The sequence below is a fragment of the Eurosta solidaginis genome, chromosome 1 (genome assembly GCF_040869045.1).
Source record: "Eurosta solidaginis isolate ZX-2024a chromosome 1, ASM4086904v1, whole genome shotgun sequence".
Lineage (NCBI taxonomy): Eukaryota > Metazoa > Arthropoda > Insecta > Diptera > Tephritidae > Eurosta > Eurosta solidaginis.
Genome location: NC_090319.1, coordinates 259367434 through 259387562, shown reverse-complemented (window position 1 = coordinate 259387562; position 20129 = coordinate 259367434).

The window sequence follows — 20129 nt, the reverse complement described above, 5'->3', positions numbered from 1 at the left end:
ATATGTATTTACACTACTCGAGAGGTTTGCCACGATGCTGGGCGCCAATTATAAACGTTATTTATTCCAAATAAAAGGGAGGAACTTGGTTCACAACGAATTTTATTTAGACGTGGGAGTGTAAGTTCAGTGTAGAATAATACACAAAAAAACCTTAAATAAGAAGGATTACAAAAGTATGGTTATAGTACGTGTTAACAATGTTATTAGCTAGATATTGTTAATATTATTAATTTATTGTTAACAATTCTAGCGACCAGTTTGTCGCTGTTCAACTAGATATTGTTAATATTATTTATTTATATTTAACAATGTTAGCGACCAGTTTATCACTGTTCAACTAAGCACCGTTAATATTAGTTGTTTATGATGAACAATATTAGCGACCAGTTTATCACTGTTCAACTAATATTGCATATATGTTCGTATTTTAGCTTACCTCTCAAGTGGACGAAAATCGCAAAGTGAAGGATGACCACTTGAGAGCGCTTCTTTTATAGCAACAGGTGCTGAGCTTTTACGTTGGTATTAAGAGCTTTGTGTATTCTAATTTTAAATATTTGTGTATATGTGTAACGTAACTAACATATATTGTGGAACATATTGTAGTGCTTTTGTGTATCATAACTAACATATTTGTGGAATGATTTGTAGTGGCCGCATGGAACAGCTGATTATACCCTTTTTTTATTAAGCTGGAGACATTGGTGCTTTATCGGTAACCGTATCGGTAACCTTTTAACAGCTGATTCGACCAACCTTATGAGAATCAAAGCAATCGATTATTGACGCCGCTAAGGTCGTAACCGTATCGTAGCCAACTAATTGGGTTTTGGTTTACCGTCGTAACGATAAACAGCTGATTACGTTAGGGATACGGATACAGCGATATGACATACGGCACCAATGACTCCGGCTTTAGATTTGATACATCAACTTCCGGTGCCGTACGATTTTGACATTTGTCCATCGAATTTACAAAAACAAAATACATGGAATGTTTATTTATGTTTGTAGGTATGTCACCATGCTGCCACCTTGTATCATTCCGCTATGGTACTGCGTTTATATTAACAGGGTTATCGTGGACAACTAATAGTACTGACTGAGCATTTATACTACTAAAAGTAAATAGTTATATTACTAAATTATACTTATGCTACAAATTTTATTTTCATGTTTTCATTGTTGTTGTTTGTGTTAAAAATTACCAAATAAAATATGTAAATTCAGTTTCGCTCCTGAAGAAGCGCAGGTGCTTAGCGAAACGTTGACTCGAAATAGTGGAGTTTTCATTTACTTTGCACTAAAGCAAATTTGTGGTCAGAAATAGCCTATTTATTTACATAATATTAAATACAATTGACCAGCTACAATATATGCGAAAATTATTGATGTTTGTACATGGGGCAAATATACGAAATTTTCGCCAAAAATTGGCAATCGTCGAAAAGTGTGGAACATTTTTTTTTTGTTTTTAATTTTTGTACCAAATTTGTGTTACTTTTCATTTACTTTTAAATGAAACCTGGTTAAAAAAAATTTTTTTTTCTACACTTTTTGACGGAAATTTCGTATATTTGCCCCATATACAAACATCAATAACTTTCCTTGCGTGAATATTCCAAGAAGAGGCAATTGATGGTATACTACTGTGGTGTAGAGAAAAAATTAACAAACGGGTATGAAATATTTGACGGTTATCCGGTTTCATATTTTTGCCGATATCTCTAAAACCGGGTTTCGGGTATCAACAAACTTTTACCTAAATATACCCCACATAGATATGTACATCCTGATAAAAATTTCAATACAATCGGTTAAGAAGTGTTTAAATAAGTAAAAAAATTTAAGGTTTTCCGGGTTTATATTTTTATCAATATCTCCTAAACCGGATCTCGGGTATTAAAACTTTTTTACTTAAACATACTTCGTTCACATATCTGAATGTTTCTAAATTTTCAAAAGAATCGGTAGAAAGGTGTTTAAATAAATGTGTTGAAAACTTTGCAGTAAAAAATATTTGGCGGTTATTCGGTTTTATATTTTTACCGATATCTACAAAACTGGCTCTCGTGTATCAAAAAAATTTTACTAGCTAACAGCTGCATATATCTCCATATTTTGTTAAAATTTCGATATAATCAGTAGAGAAGTGTTGAAAAAATGTATATTTAACATTGCGACCTCAATTTATATATATTTTGCTCGATATTTTGACTATATATTTTTGAGGCATTATGTAAGACGAGTAACGGCGATGCACTATAGCTCCAATTTACCCCTCAATAGGCGGACTCATGTAACCGTATAAATGCCTTATAAAGTGTGTAAACGTATAAATTTATCTAGTTTACGCACGAGCTGTCAAATTTTGTATGAAAAATCATTAACACAATTTGTATAAATTTACGCGCACATTTCATTGTGTAAACGCGGTAAACTCAAAGGAATGCAACCTTGCAGACATTACAGACGGCATTTTCATCAAAAATCTCCAACATCAGCAAGTAAAGGCGTTTTAGTTTTGATTTTTCACTTAATCTTGGTATTTTTTAATTTGTATAACAATCAAAAAAATTTTTTTGGAAATAATAAAGCTGAAAAACAATCAAGTTTATCAAGAGTATTACTAGGTGCGTTCATATAACCGCGTGTGTAAATGGATATAATTTTACACCTTATAAGTTTATATGCTATCATGAGTCCCCCTAATGTTCCTAACAAAAAGATATTTGCGTGATACCATGTGTCAAAAAAAATTTGTTTTCTCTAAGAAAACCAAAGTTTGGCGGATTTCACCATATAAGGCTTATATAAAAGGTTCTAATACAGCAAGTAGTTTCTTTTAATAAGGCCTTATTTTTGTTGGTCCATAAGCCTTATAATAAAGTTGTTATATTCTGCCTTATGGCTTATAATAATTCCCTACGTGAGTTTTTCTTTATACGAGCTATAAGCCTTACACTCAACGGTATCTTTCAAATAAATATTATACCTGTTGACATAAGGTTGATGTTGCCGTAATAAAGTTACTACGACTCGGTAAAATGTGCTCGATTTCAGGAAAAATAGGTGTGTAATATGCCCCGCATTAGTTAAGGCAGATATTACTTAGTAATAGACATTTTAAAAAAATTATCAATACCGGTACTCATTTAAAGTACTCGGATTAAAGTATCGATGTACTCATTTTCAGTAAAAGGTATCGAGTATACTCGATCGAAGTAAGTACTTCGGAACTTTTACCAAAAGTTAACCTTCTATTTTTTTGAATGAGGTCGTCTATTTTATTTAGAGTAGAAAACAAATTAGGAAGTTATAGTTCGATTGAAACCCAAGATTATATATGTAGCTATTTGCTCTCATACATGGCGCTTTTCACGTCAAGGGGTCCCACTCGAAAAACTAGATATCTCCAAAATTCAGCAAAGTTAGTTCATCTTGCACTTTTCCGCAGTAATCGACGAAATTACCCCCATTACCCGGGAGTACCTTGAGAGAGCCCCTGAAATGACCCCGAAGTGATCCCAAAATGGCCCCGGGAGGATTCCGAAAGTAAAAGGGCCCCGCTAAATAACCTACAAACGACCTCGAAGTGATCCCCAAATTACCCTCAGATGACCCCGGGAAGATCCCGATATAGTCGCCAAAATCATCCCAAAATTATTACATGAGGACCCCCAAAAAGACTCCGGCAAGATCCTGAGGAGTCCAAAAATCACCCCCAAATGACTCCGGGAGGACCCCAAGAGAGAGTCCCCAAAAACATCCCGAAATGACGCCCAAAAGTATCGTAAATACTAATCTAGGTAAAGGGCTTCCTAAATACCAAATTTCATGCAAATCGCATGAATGGAAGTTGGGCGAATAAATCGATCTCTGCACTTAGAGGCAGTTGAAAGGCAAATTCCTATCCTCACGATCAAAAATTACGTTTTATAAGTCTAGCATCTTATCTCTCCTGTTGTTTGCATAAAAGTCATGCCTGGTGTAAAAGGAAGATGGGATGGCCTTTGTAGCAGTCGAGTTCTCAAAGGCTTGGCTGACTTTTTCATGGGTGAAGGACACCGTCTAAGAAAATATTATATTCGTCCCTTCTACACTTGATATCCCTTGCTGTTCCAAATTGAGGCAAAATAACCTAGGCGGTTCAATGATGATGTTGAAGCTTTCAGGGCAATAGGGGCGTTCCTGAAAACACTGACAAGGTACGACCTCGTTTTGGCAAATCTTTTTTCTGAAATATTTTAACGTAATTTATTTATTTATTTATTATTTGAAGTTGACGACAAACTATGGTCGACTCCATAATATAAAAGATATATAAATATACAACTCAAAAGATAAAATTTAAGATATATCGAGAATTCAACAATGTTATATTACAAACAAAGATATATTAATGAACATTACACATTAATTTCAAAATATAATAATAATAAGAAATGTGAGCAGAAATAAGATCTTATACCGAAATCTTATACTGGCGGAATGCATCAGATTCCGCTCAGCATGATTTCGGAATGCAGTGGATTCCAATCTTGCTGTTGGAATGCAACAAGATTCCAATCACCATGTCATGGGAATCCGGCAGTGCTAAGAGTAGTGTAATGAGGATACGCCATCACAAGGCATAAAAAATAACATGACCTGTGTTGTTGGAATGCACCGGATTCCAATCAGCTCGATGCCTGACCCATAAGATTATACTGCCGGAATGCATACGACTCCGGCCAGTGACTCATGAAAAAGCATCTTTTTACGTTGTTGGAATGCACCAGATTCCAATCAACACAGTACTGTCTTGTCCCTTCTTAATGATACATGTTGATAAATGTTCCTCCATACTTAAACGAAATAGTTCTTGTTTTTTATGGAAGAAATAAATGCCGGCAAATTAAATTAAATTAGCTTGTATCTCTTAAATTAGATAGGCAAGTATTGCATTACGTATAGTGGCAAAAGTACATTCAAGACTGATACAGCTATACAAGTTATTGTAGTGCGCGCACCAGATAAGAAGAGGATTATTTTTAGCAAAGTTTCGTCGACAAAGGGGTAAATAAACAAGAACATAGTGTCTGGATAATCTAGGGGGAACCGCAAAAAACAAGCGGCTGAGAAGGTCCGCAGAATCAATTTCTCCAATAATGAGCTTATGGATGAACAATACACCCAGTAATATTCTCCGATTTTCCAGAGTGGGTAAGTTAATAAGAAGAAGTCTACTTCTGTATGGTGGAAGGTGGAGACCAGTGAGCTGCAATTATTCATGTTTTAAGGTTATTAGTGGACAAACCAAAAAATTAGTATTAGTGCGTACACAAACAAAGAATATCAAGCACTTATATCCACTAAAACACATTTACATAGTCATGCTTCGTAAAATGAATAACCGCTAATAAGCCACGAAGCAGTTCAGTACTCAGTTGTCTTATTGAGCAAGAAAGTCAACTGTGTTATACGAAAACACTAATTTGAATCAGTATGACTAACAGCACAATAAAATGAATATAGTCATATCAGTCTTCTGACGCTAGCAACACAACGACGTACACGAAACTAAACTGAATACAGCGCTAAAGAAAAACCGATAATAAACGAAGTATACAGTGTGGCGGCCACCGTGGTGTGATGGTAGCGTGCTCCGCCTACCACAGCGTATGCCCTGGGTTCGCACCCCGGGCAAAGCAACATCAAAATTTTAGAAATAAGGTTTTAAATTAGAAGACAATTTTTCTAAGCGGGGTCGCCCCTCGGCAGTGTTTGGCAAGCGCTCCGGGTGTATTTCTGCCATGAAAAGCTCTCAGTGAAAACTCATCTGCCTTGCAGATGCCGTTCGGAGTCGGCATAAAACATGTAGGTCCCGTCCGGCCAATTTGTATGGAAAATCAAGAGGAGCACGACGCAAATTGGAAGAGAAGCTCGGCCTTAGAACACTTCGGAGGTTATCGCGCCTTACATTTATTTTTTTTATACAGTGTATTACACACGAAACAAACATGCTACTGAGTTAACGCGACTATGATTTCAGTTTATACTCAACGTCATATATGTATGGGACATATTTGTTGCGGGGCATTCGTATGTATTTTCTATTTTATGTGCTAGTCACTCATAGTATTTGTCTGTACTTGACTAAGTACACATTTAGACACAATTTTTTGGCTCATGACTAAGTGCACTAATTTTATTAGTACTCAAAGCAGACCTCTGGTGGAGACTTGAGTCCCAATTAAGGTCGCGCAATGCGAATATCAAAAATTGCTTTTGAACTGACTCAAGACGCTCTATATGCTTTTGAGAAACAGGGAACCAAACGAATGAGCAATATTCGAGTATTGGACGAACCACCGATGTGTAAAGAACCTTAGTGAGGTACGGATCATCGAACTCTTTAGTCCATCTTTTAACAAATCCAAGTAAACCCAACGCTTTGTTGGCAATGGATGAAATATGCATTGTTACGTAACTGCCTGGTGCGGGAGAGGAGGAGTGGCGGAGTGGCATGGTAGTAGCCCGGCTGAGGCTCGTCGGCTTTGAGGCGCGGTTCTTGCCACTTCTCCTTCCCCAACAGTTACATAGCAAAATTGAGTTCATGCCTGAGGGAAAGTATCTAAACAAAGTAAAGAAAAACAAATATAGGAAAGCGGGAGAAAACCTGTCCGAGTCAGGTGGAGCCTTCCCACCCCTCCTGTTCACGAGATGTGAACAGCCGTTGGACTCTGCTATGGCTCCGCTTCCCGAGTAGAGTACCCTTAAACCTGACTAATGTCCGTCTTTGGGTACCTACGTACCTTCCATCTTTCCCCTCAACTGCCCCAACTTACCATCAGTTGCCGCAAGGGCAACACCTACACCAACAAAGGATTGCCTTTAGCCAGACATGTTGTTGCTGAAATTACCTATGTATGAAAAATAATACTCCTCAACCCATAGAACACAATATAAATACGCTGATTTCCTTGGAATAAACAATATTTATTAAAATAACTTACAAATGACTCCTTACAGCTAATCAAACATTGTGACTCCTGTTTCATTACTTCTCCCCTAGTCCAAATTTCAAACTTTTAATTTTTGTTTGAAAGGAAAATTTACAAAGCAGTATTAATAATTATTATTACCAAGAAACATTAAAAATTCAACAACGGCCTAATGTCTATCTAATCATTTATGCACAAGTACACGTATAATCATATATAAAAATGCACGTACGTGTGTGCTTTCACTCTCAAAAATATGTCAGCAGAAATATGTGTATAGGAATATGTGCCCTTACACAGAGAACCACTCTACATAAATAAAGGTATGTGCATATGTTTTCTTCAGTGTTTTCTTCAAAAAACTTACCTCGCTTATCCGTATAATTTTGGTACCAAAAACAACACCCAAGCTGGAAGTAAAGAAGGAAACAAACAACATATGTATGTAGATCAATGAGTTATCCCTGATACTGTTACGGGCTTTGGCCGCTTGACCGTGGTCAAGGCTAATTATTAGGAGCTAATGTCTTTTGATGTTAGTTTAACGCGGCGGTTCGGTGCATGTGCATTCCTTCATGCATATGTAAAAAAATGTATGTGTTTAGCAAAAAGTTAAAATTAAATATGAATTAAATTAAATATAAAAATTAAAAATTAACGGAACTAAACAGGATCGCGGCGCGTAAAGCAATAAGTGTAAGTGCGGTGTAGATGTAAGGAAAAATCAAAAAAGGAAATTTTTTCAATCCTAAAAAAAGGATTGAAAATGTGATATAAATTGTGTGGATGGGCTACGATAGCCCGAAAAGATCCACTACTAGGATTTAATTTTGAGAGTGGCAGCATACACCCTAATGGTGATGTATATGCCTGTACACGTGTAGGCCCGAGTGCAAAAAAAATGTAAAAAAAACTTAAAGGTAAGGAAAATATTCAAAGTATAAGAGATCTGTAAAACTTATGCTAATTAAATAATAAAGCTGGTTTTATAACTAGGCAAAGCAAAGAGAATTAACAAATCCAAAAATAAAAAAAATTCAAATTAAAAATGTATGAAAGCTTTGCGACAAAAAAAAATGTTCGTTTGGTGTACCCTAATATAATAAAAAGTGTAAGTGGTGGTGGTGATAAGAGATAAGATTTCAAGTTGGTGAGCGCGCTTCCAGTGAGCCGCGCTTTACTGCTCTCTCTCTCTCCTTTTATCAGTGCTGTGATCGTGGCAAAGAGGATAGATAATAAGAGGCGTCATATCGCCATTTCAGAAAACCGACTGCGTTTTGTATGAAATTTGCCAATGTACCAATTCATGGGCTCGGCCATTCCTCTTTGTGCCTGCCCGCGAAGATTTGGTAAAATGCAGTGAAGAATTAACTCAGTGAGTGTAAAGTTAACATTGTGTTTTTGTGTTAAAATAGTGTAAAAAGTGAATAAAAAAGGCAAATAAATAGTGTAAAAATTTAATATTGTTACGAATATTAGCAAAACTAAGGAGTGCTGCCAGCTCTAAGCCGATCTAAGCAGTGACGTGAATGCACATCAATAATTCAATCATTATGTATCTACATAAACGAATAAATAATTGCGTCTACACATATGTACACATTCCGACGAGCAACATTTACATACAAGGCAGCAAGAGATGAGATGTCACACACCGATGAATTTACTTATACGCTTATGTGTGTGCGGGAGACTGTAAACTACAAACACATGCATATACCTTATCTGAGTTGTCACAAGAGAGAGCAATAATTTGTGCACGTAGTTGTGGCTGGCGATTTTGTAGCCGAAACAACTAGTAACTTCTGGAAATCGAAGAGCCTAGAAGTATGCAGCGTAAACTATAAAAGCGATGCAGGCGAGTAAGAAGAATTCAGTTTGATTTGAATTGTCAAGCAGTTACGAGTAAGACGATATCTAGCGAGCAATAGCACTATTATTTTGAAAGTCAGTTTCCTTTAAGATATGAGTTTGGTTATTAAGCTATTCGTTGCACAGTTTGAGTGTTATTGTGAAGTATTTTAATAAAGGCCATTTTTCCGTTATTCAATATTGGAGTTATTTATTCAACAGTTTAGCGATACGATCCTAGCAAAAGGGCAAATAAGAGGATTTGCAAATAAATTCGTTACAATTGGTGTCAGAAGAGGAATTGTTGAATAAATTCCGAAGATTGGGAATACAACTTGGACATGGCAAAGTTCAGTGAATTGAAGATCCAGCAACTGAAAAAGGAGTGGGAGAACCGTGGATTAAATACAACCGGCAATAAGATCGAACTTCAAGCACGGCTACGAGAGGTAATGGAGTCGCAAGGAATTGATGTGGACGAGTTTGTCTTTTATCCTGATGGGGACGAAACAACAACAAAAATTGAAGAGAAAAACGAAACATCGCAGACAGTTACGAGCACAGACTTGAACATGATATTGGCTGCAATATCTGCACAAACATCGACAGCATCAATGTCGTCGCAACTGGCATCTCAACTAGAAGAACAGAAAAAGTATATGTCATCTCAACTAGAAGAACAGAAGACGTATATGGTATCCCAACTGGAATCGCAGGAAACCCGTATAACATCACAATTGGAAGAACAGAAGACACATTTGGCATCTCAACTGGAAGCGCAAGAGGCACGTATATCTGAAATGTCGGCAAAAATTTCAGAACAGGTATCATCGCAGCTCTTTGTGAAACTGGAAGAACAGGATGCAAAAATTTTACAACTCGAGGACAAAATTGATGCCGAAATAGAAGCGTTAAAAGGTCGTATGGAGCAGTTACAACTAAACCGCCCAGCTGTTTCAGCGAGTAATCCAAAGGTAAAGACACCATCCTTTGACGGTTCTGTTCCTTTTCAGGTCTTTAAGCTACAGTTTGAGAAGACCACAGCAGTGAACCAATGGAATGCTGAAGATAAAGTTGCAGCTCTGTTCGTGGCACTGAAAGGGCCTGCCGCGGAAATCTTACAGACCATCCCAGAGTACGAGCGGAACCACTACGAAACATTGATGAGCGCTTTAGAGAGACGTTACGGAAGCGAGCATAGGAAACAGATATTCCAAATTGAGTTGCAAAACCGCTACCAAAAAGCAAATGAGACATGGCAGGAGTTTGCTTCAGATATTGAAAGATTGGCTCATCTTGCAAATGCAGACGCACCCGTGGAATACACTGAAAGGGTAAAAATCCAGAGCTTCATAAATGGCATACGAGATGTGGAAACGAAGTGGGCTACATATGCGAATCCAAAACTAACGTTTGCTGAAACGGTATCGCATGCACTGACTCAGGAAACAGCCTCACTTTTGAGTAAGCCAGCGTACAAAGCTCATCGCGTGGAAGTAGAAAGGCCAGAGTGGGTAGAAACAATTTTGGAAGCACTGAAGGGATCTCAACAGAAGAATGCCGGAGTTATTAAATGTCTCAAGTGCGGCAACCCAGGTCACATTGCACGTCATTGCGATCTTGGTCCTAATAGTTCCAACAATGTGGGTGGCCGTAAACGCAAAGCTGGAGGAGATGAGCAAGAGCGAGTAAGAGGTAGAGAGCTAGATCCAGCTATTGAATGCCCTGTGATATCTGTGTCGCAAATTGGAAGGAAATCAAGCAGTCTTACCGTCAGAGGGAATGTGGATGGCAAAGAACGAATACTGACTGTAGATACGGGCGCATCTCATTCCTTGATCCGATCTGACTTGGTCAACAGGAGAGTAAAACCGTTACCTGGAGCAAAGTTGCGTACGGTCACTGGCGAGTATAACCAAGTTCAGGGAGAAGTGATATGTGAAGTATTGATTGGGAAGGTCATGGTCCTACACAAATTTGTTGTGGCGGAGATTGTTGATGAAGTTATATTGGGAGTGGATTTCTTGGTTGACCATGACATCAAGATCGATATGCAGAGAAGGGTAATGTGTTATGAGAACCAAGATGTGCCACTTAACTTTAGTTTGGAAAAAGGGTTCAGCAGTAATCGGGTACTGGTGGAAAAGACTCGACAAAGACCACGAAAGTCGAAGGCAAAGGTTGATAGATCGAATGGGCCAAATAAATCAAAATCAAAAGTACCTGCGAGAGAAACACTGGCATTGACAAAACCTAAAAGACGCAGGAAAATGAAGCAACGAATTTTCGAGAAGGAATGCGAGGGTAGTTTCAATCCAGAGCGCACTACTGTGGGGAAACGTGGGAACGATACTGATTATGCAAAGCAAATCCGTCCAGCGCAAGCTCTACGAAGTAGTTCATCGGCCAAACAACAGAGTGTAAAGGAACGAACCAGGGTATTGAGTGGTACGATGAAACACAGGTACCATGAGAACAATAATTCGAAAAGTTTCTTGGCGGGAGATTTGGTACTGTTATACAACCCTCACCGGCGGAAAGTTGCTCCATCCAAATTTCGGTGCAGTTGGGAAGGCCCGTACAAGATGGTGAAGAAGCTCAGTGATACCATCTACCGCATACAAAGCATTGAGAAACCACGGAGTAGAAGAGTGGTACATTTGGCGATGCTAGCAGCGTTTAGATCGAGAGATTTGTCTGATCGGGACGATCAGACTTAGGTGGAGGGCAGTGTTACGAATATTAGCAAAACTAAGGAGTGCTGCCAGCTCTAAGCCGATCTAAGCAGTGACGTGAATGCACATCAATAATTCAATCATTATGTATCTACATAAACGAATAAATAATTGCGTCTACACATATGTACACATTCCGACGAGCAACATTTACATACAAGGCAGCAAGAGATGAGATGTCACACACCGATGAATTTACTTATACGCTTATGTGTGTGCGGGAGACTGTAAACTACAAACACATGCATATACCTTATCTGAGTTGTCACAAGAGAGAGCAATAATTTGTGCACGTAGTTGTGGCTGGCGATTTTGTAGCCGAAACAACTAGTAACTTCTGGAAATCGAAGAGCCTAGAAGTATGCAGCGTAAACTATAAAAGCGATGCAGGCGAGTAAGAAGAATTCAGTTTGATTTGAATTGTCAAGCAGTTACGAGTAAGACGATATCTAGCGAGCAATAGCACTATTATTTTGAAAGTCAGTTTCCTTTAAGATATGAGTTTGGTTATTAAGCTATTCGTTGCACAGTTTGAGTGTTATTGTGAAGTATTTTAATAAAGGCCATTTTTCCGTTATTCAATATTGGAGTTATTTATTCAACAGTTTAGCGATACGATCCTAGCAAAAGGGCAAATAAGAGGATTTGCAAATAAATTCGTTACAATATAATTGTGTAAAAAGATATAAAAGGTGAAGTGAAGTGAAATATTGGCTTAAAATCAAGAAATTGTGCAAAAATTTTTGTGTTTGAGCTAAAACATAAATTGAGTGAGAATATGAAATGTCAGTGTAAATGAAAGTGTAAAAAAAAACCACACGATAAGTAGTGAAGAAATAAAAACAGGTAAATATTCTGTTCCAATTAGTAAAAAGGTGATTAAAATTGTGTAAAAAGTTAATTAAATTGTGTAAAAAAGGATAAAAAAGTGAAGTAAAGTGAAATATTGGCTTAAAACTAAGAAATTGTGCAAAAAGTATTGTGTTTGTGCTGGAAGCATAAATTGAGTGAGAATGTGAAATGTCAGTGTAAATGAAAATGTAAAAAAAGCACAGGATAAAAAGTGAAGAAATAAAAACACGTAAATATTCTGTGAAAATTAGTAAAAAAAAGTGATTAAAATTGTGTAAAAAGTTTATGAAATTGTGTAAAAAAGGATAAAAAAGTTAAGTGAAGTGAAGTATTGCCATAAAAATAAGATATCTTCAAAAAAAGAAGTTGTTCATTTGAGCTTAAATGAGTGATAAGAAGATTGTGTTGTGTTGTGAAAAGTGTGTGTTGTTTATGCTCAAAATAGTGGAAATAAGTGGAAATATAAAAAAAAATTTTAGAAAAATTTGTTCGGAAAATTGTGCAAAAAAATGGATATATAAACAAAAATTTTAGAAAAAATTGTTTCGGAAAATTGTGCAGAAAGTTAAGAAAATTGTGAAAAATTTTGTAAAGTGTTAAGTGAAGTTTGAAATCGTGGTATATAATTTCAAAAAGAATTTGTGTGTGATAAAAGAAACTAAAAGGAATTATGCAAGTGTATTAAGTTTTTCCAAAACTTATATATGTATTATATATATATTGTATATGTGTTTTTAAAATCTATACAATATTATATAAATGTATATGTATTTGGATTCCAGCAATAAAGTTATTAACCTCTTATTTTATGGAAATTATCGGAAGAAAATTGCGCCAAAATTGGTAAAATTCCAATGAACATTTAATATACAGAAAACTTCGAAGTAGAAGCTAATCTTATATTTATGCGCATATCAATGAAAAATTGTGAAAATAGTGAAAATCAAAAAAAAATTTACAAAAAAAATTTTTAAATAAATTAGAACAAAATAAAACTGTGAAAAAATTTTTAAAATAAATTTTAAATCAATTTAAACTAAATGAAACTGTGAAAAAATAGTGAAAAACAAAAAAATTAACAAAAAAAAAACATACATATATACATTTGAAAAAAATTAAAGTGTGAAAAAATTGTGACTTGTGAAAATCAAAAAAATTAACAAAAAAAAAAAAAATACATACATACATTTGAACAAAATTAAATTGTGAAAAAATTTAGACTTTTGTGAAAATCAAAAAAATTAATAAAATAACTTTTAACAAAATTCAAGTATGCCTTCATTAAGGAAGTGCTCCGCTCCTGGGTGCTGCAGAAATGCAAGGGCAGATCCAGCATTAACTTTCTATTCATTTCCGGCCGATCCCAACCTGTTAAGAAAATGGATGGACAATTTAAAAATTTGAAGCCTGAAGAAGAAGGAGAACTTTCTATGTTCCCTTCACTTCAGGCCTGAAGCCTTATCGTCAAATAAAAGGTTGAAGGAGAATGCAGTTCCTACTGCCAATTTAGGTAAGTATAAATTTTTTTATTTTCGAATTTTTATGTGATACTTTAGATTTTGTAAATTCAGTAAAGTGGTAAATGATGTTTTTGGTACAACACATCGCGCGCGTAGATTAATGATGGGTGAAGGATTTCAAAAATCTGCTGCCGGCTAAAGAAAGAAGCAATAGATTATTATTATTATTATTATTAGCTTCTTTATTTAGCTGTAGCTATTTAAAACCTTCAGGTTTAGTAATACAAAATCGGTAATCTGAGCAATAGGTAATTGGCTCATTGTGAGCTATAATAATAATTCTAAAATCATTCTTCTTCCTTAAGCCGTATGGTTGCACATCTCCTACATATGCTATTTGACTCGTTAAGTACTTTGGTAGTAGGTGATATTTCATTTTAAACACAAAAACAAGTACGTTCATAATTGTTCTTTGATTGATATTTAACCATTTCAGAGTCGAACAGTATTCAAAATGTGGCTTGATCATTATATTAATGATAATACTTAATGATAAATTTTTGATAAACTTTCACGAAATTCTTTTACTCTTGCTGGATCAGCCTTCACATTCGCGTCGCTGGCATCAAGACCTTTTCCCTACTCCTCACTATACATACGTTGATTGCTGGTTATTTTACCCTCTTTTATGGTAACATTGAAGTTAACTCACATTAGCTCACTTTTACCATTTAAATACAAACTTTCAATGATTAATTTGTTAATAGTTTTGGCTGAAATTTTTGAATAATTTTTGAATACGATTATGATGCATTTATTCCTCATATCTCATTCAAAATAAAATACTACATAATAACTTTATTTCCTTAAGCACGTTAAAGTGAGCTATATATTCAGAAAGCTGAATGAAAAATGATAAAAATTTTTTAACAAAATACATTTGATTCAAATATTATTCCAAAATGTGATTGATTAAGTTTTGATTATCAAAAGTATTGATATTTGATTATTTATTTTGTTCAATTGTATCATAACTTATTATCAAATTGTATTGAAATGTAGGGAAATTCAAATTTTAATCACCTAAATGCTGAGTAGAAAGTAAAATACTAAACTTTGTGTTTGTGTGAGAAAAAACATAAATATGTAGATATACTACAACTGAATAAAATTTTTTATAGACCTGTTGGCATAAGCTTCAAATTTAGAGGCGGATTTTTCCAACTTTTTTTCGACCCAGTCTAATGTACATGTATACATATATGTGGGTGAAAGTCATAAAAGCCTATGTTCACAATATTAAATTTTATAGGTATTAAATAAACATTCTATAACCATATTTGGACAAATGATTTTGAAAATTGTTTTTGACTTTTATATTCGAAATTTTAAGCGCTTTCTACATTAATTTTACATTATTTTACACTTTGGCTCTTATGACTTCTGATCACAGATATATGTATTTGTAGCACATACCACATAATTACACAAAATTACATTAGGTTGATCCAAATTATTTATATTTTTGGTTGAAGTTGGTTGTTTTGAAATCAATCAATATACTTTCATATATATATTTTTTTTTTTACCAATTTTGGCGCAATTTTCTTCCGATAATTTCCATAAAATAAGAGGTTAATAACTTTATTGCTGGAATCCAAATACATATACATTTATATAATATTGTATAGATTTTAAAAACACATATACAATATATATATAATACATATATAAATTTTGGAAAAACTTAATACACTTGCATAATTCCTTTTAGTTTCTTTTATCACACACAAATTCTTTTTGAAATTATATACCACGATTTCAAACTTCACTTAACACTTTACAAAATTTTTCACAATTTTCTTAACTTTCTGCACAATTTTCCGAAACAATTTTTTCTAAAATTTTTGTTTATATATCCATTTTTTTGCACAATTTTCCGAACAAATTTTTCTAAAATTTTTTTTTATATTTCCACTTATTTCCACTATTTTGAGCATAAACAATACACACTTTTCACAACACAACACAATCTTCTTATCACTCATTTAAGCTCAAATGAACAACTTCTTTTTTTGAAGATATCTTATTTTTATGGCAATACTTCACTTCACTTAACTTTTTTATCCTTTTTTACACAATTTCATAAACTTTTTACACAATTTTAATCACTTTTTTTTACTAATTTTCACAGAATATTTACGTGTTTTTATTTCTTCACTTTTTATCCTGTGCTTTTTTTACATTTTCATTTACACTGACATTTCACATTCTCACTCAATTTATGCTTCCAGCACAAACACAATACTTTTTGCACAATTTCTTAGTTTTAAGCCAATATTTCACTTTACTTCACTTTTTTATCCTTTTTTACACAATTTAATTAACTTTTTACACAATTTTAATCACCTTTTTACTAATTGGAACAGAATATTTACCTGTTTTTATTTCTTCACTTCTTATCCTGTGCTTTTTTTACACTTTCATTTACACTGACATTTCATATTCTCACTCAATTTATGTTTTAGCTCAAACACAAAAATTTTTGCACAATTTCTTGATTTTAAGCCAATATTTCACTTCACTTCACCTTTTATATCTTTTTACACAATTATATTAAATTTTTACACTATTTATTTGCCTTTTTTATTCACTTTTTACACTATTTTAACACAAAAACACAATGTTAACTTTACACTCACTGAGTTAATTCTTCACTGCATTTTACCAAATCTTCGCGGACAGGCACAAAGAGGAATGGCCGAGCCCATGAATTGGTACATTGGCAAATTTCATACAAAACGCAGTCGGTTTTCTGAAATGGCGATATGACGCCTCTTATTATCTATCCTCTTTGCTTTGATGTTCGGGTTTGGTTTTATTTTCTTGTTGGTGTGACGTTGGTGACTTTTTGATTATGTTGTGTGTGCGTGTTTGTGTATGAGTTTGCGAAATTCTGGCGCTAATTCGTTCGGTTGCTTTTGGCCAATATAGCCTCGTTGGCTGCCCTTTTGGCCAGAACCCAATCCCTTAATTTGACAATTGACCCCTTTTGTATGTGTGGTTGGTGTTTGTTGTTGTTTTGCGTGTTTTCTTCGATCAAATAACTTGTATGTTTTTCCGTGTGATTTTGTGTAAATTTTATGTGAAAAGAAGTCGCGGCCTTCGGCTGGCTTCGTGCGCTGCAAAAAGAGAACGCATATATATTTTCAAATATTTTTATTTTAAAGAATTTTTGTTTAAAATTTTTTCTGGATTTGGAAAAAATTTAGTTATTTTGTTTCTCTTCTTCTAAATTTAAAATGACTTAACAAAAAAATTATTTCAATTATCTCCTCTCTTCTTCTTCTTTTATTCTAACTTTTGTTCGCATATGTGCTCGTGTACATATGTGTATGTATATACATATGTACATGTAAGTGCACCTATGCATATTTTAATATTTATGAATTTTAAATTAAGACCAAATTCGATCGAATAAAAGTCAAAAAATTTAAAAATTCACAACAAATATTTCGACGGGAATGCAAGTATTTACACCGAAAAACGGTCAACATTTGAAAGGGAATTTTGGGTCAAAAAATGTTTAGCTTGGTAATAGAGGAATGATTTTTGTGTAAAAGCGCCAAAGAAACATTTGTGAAAAACTCTACTTTCGCACAGTGGATTTTAGGTTGAGCCGATCTAACGATTCGAAACTATTTTTACCTCAATTAATTTTTTTTTATAAAAAAAATTCTAAAAAAATAAAATGGTCTACTAACAACTCTCCTGCTTCAAAAAAATTTACCAAAAAGAAAAAAAAAAATGTTAATTTCAAACAAAATTATTTAGACCAAGGTTCAAAAAAAAGAAAATGTTCTAATAAAAGGAAAAAGGTGTAAAAAAAAACGCGGGTAAAAAAACCAATGGTTTCTCAAAAAAAAATAAAGGAATTTCAAATATCACACTTTGGCTTACCTGTGACTTTGCTGCTTCCTTGAGGGGATTTTTCCACGCCCAGTGGTGGCGATACTCCTTGCTCTGCGGTGCACCTAAGGAGGATTCCCTGGTATCAAGGTTCACTCTTATTTTTTTTTTTTTCGCTCGCGTTTACTTTTCGCGTGAAACCGCGCACTTTAAAAAAAAATTTTGTCACTCGCGCACCCACACTTTAAGGTGAACAAAACGCACTTTGAATACAAAACTTTTCACTTCACTTTTGGCACTAGTTAAGACCGCGACTTTTCGATTTTGAATGCTGTTGGTTAGCGGGACCCCCTTTTATACCCACTAATCCTTGCGGCATTTAGGACACCGTAAGTCACGAATCGCCTTCCTGCTTTGGTTGAACCAATCCGCGTTCGGCCCTTAGGCGGCACGTATATACACATATGTGCAAGCGACAGTTCAACCCACTCACACAATCAAACATCCGCTTTGTTAATATCGTAAAGCCGGAGTCATTGGTGCCGTATGTCGTATCGCTGTATCCGTATCCCTAACATAATCAGCTGTTTATCGTTACGACGGTAAACCAAAACCCAATTGGTTGGCTACGATACGGTTACGACCTTAGCGGCACCAATAATCGATTGCATTGATTCTCATAAGGTTGGTCGAATCAGCTGTTAAAAGGTTACCGATACGGTTACCGATAAAGCACCAATGTCTCCAATGTTGGTGCCGCTAAAGTCGTAACCGTATCGTAGCCAACCAATTGGGTTTTGGTTTACCGTCGTAACGATAAACAGCTGATTACGTTAGGGATACGGATACAGCGATACGACATACGGCACCAATGACTCCGGCTTAAAGCGGAGAAGGAGATTTGGTTAGCGGTTGCTTACACATCTGTTCATATACCCGCTTGCGTGTCGTGAGAAAAATCCTCAAAGGCTGTCGTTACAGCATGTTAAAATTCCATTTCGAATTAAAAAGGACACCTAGATCATTTGCAATAGATATACGCTCCAAAGGCGTACCATCTATTACATAAGGTTTCAATGCTGGCTTAAATCGGTGAAATGTCATATGCTTACATTTAGAGCAATTTAGAGCTAGTAAATTTGTTGTGCACAAACATTGGAACGAGTCCAAGTCGGCCTGAAGAAGATCCAAGGAACTCAAATCGGTAGGAAAGTAAGTGTAGCAAAGTTTTACATCATCCGCATACATTATAGTATGGGAATATAATATTGTCTGTGGCAAGTCATTAATGAAAACGGCAAAGAGCAAAGGGCCTAGATGACTTCTTTGGGGTACACCGGAGGAAACTCCGAACGATTCCGACAGATTGCACTTGAACATGACTTTTTGGGTCCGGTTAGAAAGATATCTTTTCAGCCACATTAATAGGTGAAACGGAAAGCCCAGTAAATCAAACTTATGAATAAGTAACTCATGGTTGACGGTATCAAATTCTTTGCTGAAGTCCGTGTAGATGACATCCGTTTGCTTGCTAAAAATCATTCCATAACTATAGAGGTGAATACAAGCAAATTTGTAGTGGTTGACCTTTGACGAATGAAATCGTGTTGGCATGGAGATAAAAAACTAGAACACTGATATTGGAGTTGGCTGGTAACAATCTGTACAAAGACTATGAATTACTGAAAGTTTAGCAATACCCCTGTAGTTTTCAACTTTTGACCCACTACCTTTTTTATGCAGGGGTATAATAAAAGACTGTTTCCAAAGTGCCGGGAATGACGCAGATCCCAGAGATAGCTCAAATAATTTTAAAATAAGCTCATACATGTTTTCGGCGCAGTGCCTAAGCACGCAACTAGGAACACCGTCCGGTCCCGGAGAAAAGGTGGGCTTCAAAGATTGAAGACTCTGAAGAACAATATTACCATCAATAGCAGGATTCCTAATGGAATTCGAGCTATCTAAGCGATAGAGATATTGACCGGAATGAAAACCACTGGATGAATACGTGGACTTAAAGAACTCAGAAAATAGTTCAGCAACGTCCTCATCAGTGCATGCTTTTTTACATCCAAAGGTTAATGAGGAAGGATACCCAAAAGTTTTCCGCTTTGAATTTACGAAACTGTAAACCTTTTTTGGTTTTTTAAAAAATTGGGCTTTACAACAACTCAAGTAATTTTTATAACAAAGCTGATTAAGACGGTGAAATTTAGAACGAGCTATTAGATATTTAGAGAGGTCTGCAGATGCTCCAGATTTCTTGAATCTCTTATGAAGCCTAGATTTAATGTTATTAAGTCTGATAAGTTGCCTTGAAAACCAAGGGG